Raw genomic sequence first — 7800 nt, 5'->3', positions numbered from 1 at the left:
TTCCAAGTGTGCCTAGTCTCTAGAAATCCAAATAAGTAATAAAGGCCCTACAGTCTTTGAATGCTCAGAAAGGATGTAAGACTGAAAGTGGATTCAAGGTTGCACCCATATGAAATGTGGAGGATATGCTCAATCCAAGCTGGCTTGGAATGAGGGGAATATGTGTTAAATCAAGCTTATCTGGAAGAAATAATCTATCTAATACTCAGATAAAACACTTGAAGAAACTAACAAGAAGTCTTTTATACAAGCACCATTTGTCTCCCTACTCTTATTTCCTCTGTATAAAAGGGACCAAAAACTTTGATTTGGGGCTCAGTTTTTATTAGGACAGGAGTCTGCTGAGTCTGGCCAATCGAAATAAATCAACCTCCTTCTCAGAGTCCTTGTGTCCTGGCCTTCGATATTGCATAAACCCAACTTCTCAACCACATACACCCAACTTCTCTAAACATTTCAACCCCATTTTACAGATGGGAAGCTGAGGCCAAGAATTTGGATGACTTGCTCAAAGTGCATATGAACCCCGGTGCTGTAAACACTCTTTCCCTTCTGACCACGAAGGCGTCCACCCTCTGCCTGTAGCCCCCAGACCCTGCTTAAACGTCTGCTCTTCTGCTAGGCCATGCAGGTGCCAGGAATTGGCCAGGTAGCTTTCTGCATCCTGGCAGGGCTCAAGGCCTACTGGCTGCTCCAGCACCAGGAAGGTCTTGACCTGAGGGTCTCTCTGGGGAACAGAGCTTTTCTCGGTTTCCTGGGATGATGGCCTATGGGAGCGCCTGCTTGTCTGCTGTTCTTCTCTGGTCTTTGCTGAGAGGCATGTTTGACCTCTGGTTGACTCTACTAGTGTCACCAAGAGAATAACCCTGGCTCCTTCCATGGGGGCAGGGCAGGAGGGGCCCCAAGCAAAGTGAAATATGGAGCCTGGTAAGCAGGACCACCTGCAGAGATGGGTGGACCAGGAATGTGTGACTGGGGGGCAGCTTTGGGGGGAGTCCCCTCATACCTCATGGTAAAAGAACTGCAATGGAGGTGGCAGACCTGAGTTCTAGACATAGGTATTCTGGACAAAGTTTTTTTTTTTAATTTATATAAATCTTGTTCCCTCATCATCTTTTGGTGTGTCACTTTGCTGCACAGGGGCCTGTGCCTCTTGGCAGGTCTGGGAAGCCTTTCTTTTTTTAACCAGGAGGTCCTGGGATCAAAGCCCAGTCCTCCCTATGGTAAACAGGAGCTCTACTGCTTGAGCCACAGCTGCTCCCCTTGATCCTTTCTTTACATCACTCTTTGCCTTCTCTTACTAAGTCTGCTTTGTGGAAACTCTTTCATGCCTTCCCTGATAAGAAGAGAGAACCAAATCTGTGTCTGAGCCAAACCTGATCAGTGGGAGGGGTGGTCCCTGAGGGGTTTGGTCATCTCAGCTGGGTCCCAGGGCAACAGATGGAGGAAAGACACCTGAGGTGGATCCGCTGAAGCATGCGCAGGAGAGAGGGCAATTCTGCTGAGTCTCCAAGAGGAGAAGGATGAGGCTCGGGCCCCTTAGCCCCATCCAGGGTGTCTTTCTCCACTGCAGAGGCAGTAAGGCCCAGCTTCATTTCCCAGAATCCCCTGTGTCCAGGATTCCGGACACCAGTCAAGATGATTTAAGTAGAAGCAGTTGTGTGAGACTGAGGAGGTGGTGGAATGCAGGCAGGACTCATCTTTCTGCCTTTTTGTCTATTTTCTGTGGACCAGCAAGGTGGTGGAGATGTGAAGTTCACCGTATCCACTCACTAGCTTTGTGGGTGTCAGGTGGCAGCTGTAGCGGCAGAAGCTTCCTGAACATGGAGCGCAGCGTTGGTGGTATGTCCTTGAGCTCAGAGCTCCAGTAACAGCATCACAGACAGGTGCTCCAGGGCAGGTCATTTGGCTGGTGTTGTGGGGCTGATCAGAGAGCCGGGTCTTGCAGGAGCCGGCACCTCCACCCTCCCCATGACTGAGCACAGAAAGCCCTTGGAAAGCTCTTGGATTCTGCTTGGAACAGCCAGACTAGGTTCTGATCCTGCATCGACTCTCAGCTGGGATGAGTGGCTGAAGCCTTTGCTGTTGGGTGGCAGGAGACCCTCTAGCGGGACAGCACCAGTTTTGGAAATGGTCCCCAATCACCTCATGGTCGTCTCAATGCCTTCCCAAAGTGCTGGTGAGGTGGGGACACCCGGGGTAGGGGCTCCAGTTTGATGAAGGAGGTGGAGCCTGTTAAGGAGGCTCTGCCTGAAAGAAAACAAAACCCTGGGATAATCTCCCTCCGCTCGACATGGTCACCCCATTCCTGGGATTCGGGATAGAGTCCATTGTCCCTTATGTACAAATAAAATAGCCTATAACTTTAAAAATTTATTTTTATGTAACTGTGAAAAATTACTCAGTTTACACAAGATAGCTGCAATAACAGTACATCCGGTTTAGTTAGTGGTTCCCCCATCAGCCCTTTTTGTTCATTACTCAGTCATTTTTTTTACTTGATTTTTTAAAAAGATTTATTTTTATTTCTCCCCTCAGCCCCCACCTGTTCCCCACCCCCCATTGTCTACTCTGTGTGTCCATTTGCTGTGAGTTTTCTGCATCTGCTTGTGTTCTCATTAGGTGGCTTTGGGACCTTCCAGAGTGGGAGAGAGCTGTTTACTCTCTTGTGCCACCTCATGTCACTATTCTGCTTCATCTTCTTATTTTCTGTCCTCTTTGTCTCTTGTTGCATCATCTTGCTGCACCAGCTCTGCATGTTAGTTGGCACTCCTGCGTGGGGTCACAATCCCACGTGGGCCGGCACTCCACAGGGCCAGCTTTCCTTCACCAGGAGGCCCTGGGCATTGAACCCAGGACCTCCTATATGGTAGATGGCAACCCAATTGGTTGAGGCACATATGTTTCTCCATTTCTCAGTCTTGAGGGATTTGGGATGATGTCCACTCTGACTGATTAGAGGCCACAGTTATTGAAAGCCTAAGGGAAACAGAAATACAAAACTAAATTACCAAAATCCAATTTCTCCAAATCCAGGTGTTCAGTTCCCCAATTGTTCAAAGCTTCTGCTTCTCTCACCTGATGGAAACCTCTACCCAGAGCACGAGTCCTCCTTCTGGGTAGAGAGTGGGGAGGTGTGAGGAGTGCCAGTTATTTGTTCCTGAGTAAGGGGAGCAGGCCTGACCTTCCTTTAGATGTCCACAGGCCCATCTGGCAGGAGAAATAATGGCAATGACAACATTTTTTAGTGCCTACCATGTGCCAAGTCCCAGTGCATCTCACCCCCGGAGAGGCCGGGTGTTACTTCTTGCTGCCTGCATAACTCTCCCTTTTTTAGCTTTAAGTGGGAAAAAAAATGTCTCATGGAAAGTGCCTACTAGGGGCACTCTGTTTAAAATGGCACCTGCTTCGAGGTCTTCTCATTTACCTCTCAGGTAGCTAGGAAGACAGAGGAAAAGACAAAGCTTGCAGCAGCAGTGAAAACTCACGCAGGAGTGACTCCATTGCTGGAGAAGTTCTACCCCTACCTACCATACCCCAGGAGCAGGCCTGAGAAGCATGATGTGGAACAAGTGGACACCCTGCTTTTTGAAACAGAGCAACTCTGTCCAATAAGAAATAGGTAAAAGTTTAGGCCACAGCTTCCCACCCTTGTCCCCTTTGCTCAGAGACCTGGCACCCGTACCATCAGCCAACTAGGCAGCCCTTCCTTCTCTGCAACAGCACCATACACGGACATAGCTGTGTGGTCCCATCCTTATCCCAAGGATTGACTCTAGCAAGCTGGCATTTAACTGGACAGCAAGGAAGTTAGGACTCAGAGAATAAAATGGCAGTACTTGAGGATGGCATAAATGTGGATCCAAAAGGAAGGGCTGGAGGCAGGAGCAAACCTAGTGAAAGCAATGTATTCTGAGGTGCAGAGGTGCTCAGGTACGTCAGGCAGTCTGGAAAGGAGAAAAGCCTTGGTAGGCCAGTAGATCAGTGCGAGATGAGTGCAAGTGGAATAGGAGCTGTGGACCTCAACCAAGTGATATCGTCAGTCTAGAAGAGGATACTTATCCACCAGTATTCTATAGGTATGTCTAATTCACTCATCCACCTAATTACTCTTTCATTCATTTACTCAACAAATACATATTATGGGGGCAGGTATTTATGGCAAAAAAAGTGAAAGATTTTGCCTGAATAAGCAGGTTCTTGTTTCCACATGTTTCAGTGCAAGCACCATATATTCATGCTTTCTCGTTCATTGTCCCAGAAATTTCTGTGGAGTAGGTTATATTTTTCAGAAGAGGAAGTTGAGGTTCAGTTAGAGGATGTGACTTGCCCAAGGTCACATGGCTAGTGTCAGACTCCTGTGTCTCAGTTCTTACCCACCATGGATTTTGAATGACAACTCTTTTTAATCACAAAGAATATCAGGCCCTTCTTTCCTTGTTCACGTCACTAGAAGCTTGCATCATATCAGAGGATTATTATCAGTTAGAGAGTGGGCTCTCTCAGATGTCAAATCTTCAGGACTAAGTTAATAGTCCTTTATGTTCCAGGTGCTAACACAATGTCTGTCATATGAGTCATCAAGGAATATATTTGAGTGAATGAATACATTAGGAGTAACTATACTTCTTCTGCCTTTAACACAGGGTTATGAGGAACCAATGAGATTGACACAGATGAAAATTTATGTCAGCTAAATGCTATGTGGTGTCAAGGTATCAACACCAAATCACTCTCAGGTTTAACATGTTAGCTCACATGGGTTTATGATTGTTTTCCTTCAGAACAGATGGCTAACACACAAGAGGCCAGAAAGTTAGAGCTGAGGTTGCTTCAGGGGGAAGAAGGAATAAAGGGAAGGATGTGGCTCACGCAATTGGGCGCCCGTCTACCATATAGGAGGTCCAGGGATCCATTCCTTGGTTCTTGTGCTGAAGGCAAGCTGGTTCATGTGGTGAGCTGGCACGAGCAGAATGCCGGCCCATGTAGGAGAGCAGGCCCACAAGGAGAGTTGATGCAAGCAAGATAATGCAAGAAAAAGAGACACAGAAGAGAGATAATAAAAGATGCAGCAGGACAGGAGCTGAGGTGGTACAAGAGATTGCGCAACCCTCTCCCATTCTGGACGGTCCCAGGATTGGTTTCTGGTGCCGACTAAAGAGAAGATAAGCAGACACAGAAGAACACCCACCCAATGGACACAGAAAGCAGACAGTGAATGCAAACACAATGGAGGACAGGAGAAATAAATACATAAATCTTAAAAACAGAAAAGAAGAAGGAGTAAATCTGGGGTTCTCACACTGGACTCCTGATGTACACTTCTTGCCCACTCAAGAGTTTGGCAATAAAATAGAAAAATGATATTTATGCTGTTCTTAGGGAAAACTAAGTTAATAGGTGAACTATCTCCATTTTAAGCTTCATTCCTACACAAATGGTTCTTGCAGCCTTCTATCTGCCTACCAGAAGATAACATCAAATTTACTGAGGTTTAAAAACTAGTTTTTATGGAGCTGCCCTGGATGGTGCTTCAGAGGTAATCACCGGACATTGTAAATCCTCACAGGGCCCACTGGATGGAATGGAGGAGAGTATGGGCCATGATGTGGACCATTGTCTATGAGGTGCAGAGGTGCCCAAAGATGTACTTACCAAATCCAATGGATGTGTCATGATGATGGGAACGAGTGTTGTTGGGGGGGGGAGAGGGGGGGGTGGGGAGGTGGGGTTGAATGGGACCTCACATATATATTTTTAATGTAATATTATTACAAAGTCAATTTAAAAAATAAATAAATAAATAAATAAAATAAAGGGTAAATACATAAAAAATAAAAAATAAAAAATAAATAAAAAAAATAAAAACTAGTTTTTCTTAAAAAAATCCTTTTTTTCAAGAAAATTGGCTGATGTTTACTGTGAAAAATGCAAACAATCTAAAAGATGGGATGCACAGATCATATCTCACTCCCAGACTCACTGCTCGGGAACCATGGTTTACAATTTGGTGTGTCCTCTTCTTTTTCCTTTGCCCTTTCCTTAGAGAGTGGCATGGCTGGGAGCTGGGGAGGAGGTGGGGCCAAGCAGATGGCAGGGAGCCAAGGGACTGGCTGGTGTGCTTAGGAAATTGGCTATGCACAGAGGCTGGGCAAATAAATCAATATATTGAGGATAATGGGGGTCAGGATTCCCTCTGTTAGAGAAGGGAATTAAAATTGAGGAAAGGGGAAAGACTAGAGAGAAATCTGAGGTCTTGGATTGGAACTGGAAATATTAATGTGCATTCATGGCTTTCAAAATAAACACATGTATAACATACGCACACACATCGATGTAGATAAGGTGTATATGTGTAACCACACAAGCCTTCTGTAGGCTGAATCTGCCCAGTGTTTCCTCATTTTGAGACTTAGGTCAGGCCTTCTTGGCAGGGATCCCATAGAAACGGAGCTCGGCTTTTCTCCGTGCATCTCATCAGGAGTTTCAGGATGTTACCTGTGCCACCACTGCTGATGCTAACCTTGATCACCTGGTCAAAGGGGTGCCTGCCAGGTGGTTTCACCCTAAACTGACTAGTTTTTCTTTTGTCATTGAGAACTATTTCGTGAGGAGCAACTCCTTGGTGTCCGTGTTGACTCCCTGATGGTGGCCAAATTGGTGGCTTCTATAGTGAGAGAGCACTTTCCCTTCTCCAATTCGTATCAGTATGGGCCCAGGAATTTCTGGAATCAGCATAGGCCAGACACAATGAGAATTTCTTCTTCCTCTTCTTTCCTCCCTCCCTGTTGGAACATCTTTTCTGCAACTAAAATAGTCCAGAAAAAGAATAATGAAAATGGGACAATTCATAGAAAAGGGTAATAGCAAATGTGATTAAATAGTAGAGAGAAGTGGAGGCAGGAGCTCTTTGCTATTATTCTTTCACCTTTTCTACAACATTTATGTGAAAATGGATTTTTTAAAAGGGGCATGTGCAGTCAATTTGTGTCTATGCATACGTGTACGTGCATGTGAATTTATGCATATGTACCGGTGTCTTTTTGAATACACATGTAGAAATAGGGCTGGAATCGTCTATTATGGACTTCTTCCCCCCGTCCCCCGCCCCCCTCCAGGTGCAGTCAAGTTCGGGAACCAGTGCCCTTAGTCAAGGCTCCTGGTAATCACCGCTGGAGCTAGTTAAAAACCGATCCCTGCCCTTAACCCTGGCGGCCCAATTCTCCCTGAGCGCGGCCTCTCCTCTGCCCAGCAGGGCAGGGGCTGTGGGGGACGGGCCCGGCCTCGCGCTCAGCCATGGACGCTGCGCCTGAGCCGTCAGGGCCCAGCCCGGCGCCGCCGCCTTCCTGGACGCCCCGGAGGCCGAGGTGCTGCAGGACGTGCTGCGGGAGCAGTTCGGGCCGCTGCCCAGCTGGCTGCCACCTGCCGGCTCAGGCGTCTGCCCTCGGCGACTCCTCGGCGACCCAGGACGTGCAGTTGGCGCTGGAGCGGGGCGCGGGGCCAAGGCCAAGGAGCGCGGGCGTCCAGGGCCGTCGCTGCTCCGCCGCCTCCGACCCCTTCCCGCGGGCGGGCTGGCCCTGCCTCTCAGCCTCCCCGGGCGGCCTCGCTCGCTGCGGCTTCGGACCTCCTGAGGTCCCCCTCGTGCGCCTGGTTGACGGGGGAGTGACGGTGGCTTTGGTGCCCTTACCATAGCCGGCTGCTTTTTGTGCGCCCCACGTGTGGGCTCCTCATCGCCTGCGCTTTGGCGGGAACCGGGTCCCAGAAGGGGACAGCTGAGGCTCCCGACAGCTGCAAAAACGT

The sequence above is a fragment of the Dasypus novemcinctus genome, chromosome 17 (genome assembly GCF_030445035.2).
Source record: "Dasypus novemcinctus isolate mDasNov1 chromosome 17, mDasNov1.1.hap2, whole genome shotgun sequence".
In the NCBI taxonomy this organism is placed as follows: Eukaryota; Metazoa; Chordata; class Mammalia; order Cingulata; family Dasypodidae; genus Dasypus; species Dasypus novemcinctus.
Note: the sequence above shows the minus strand (reverse complement) of the source record.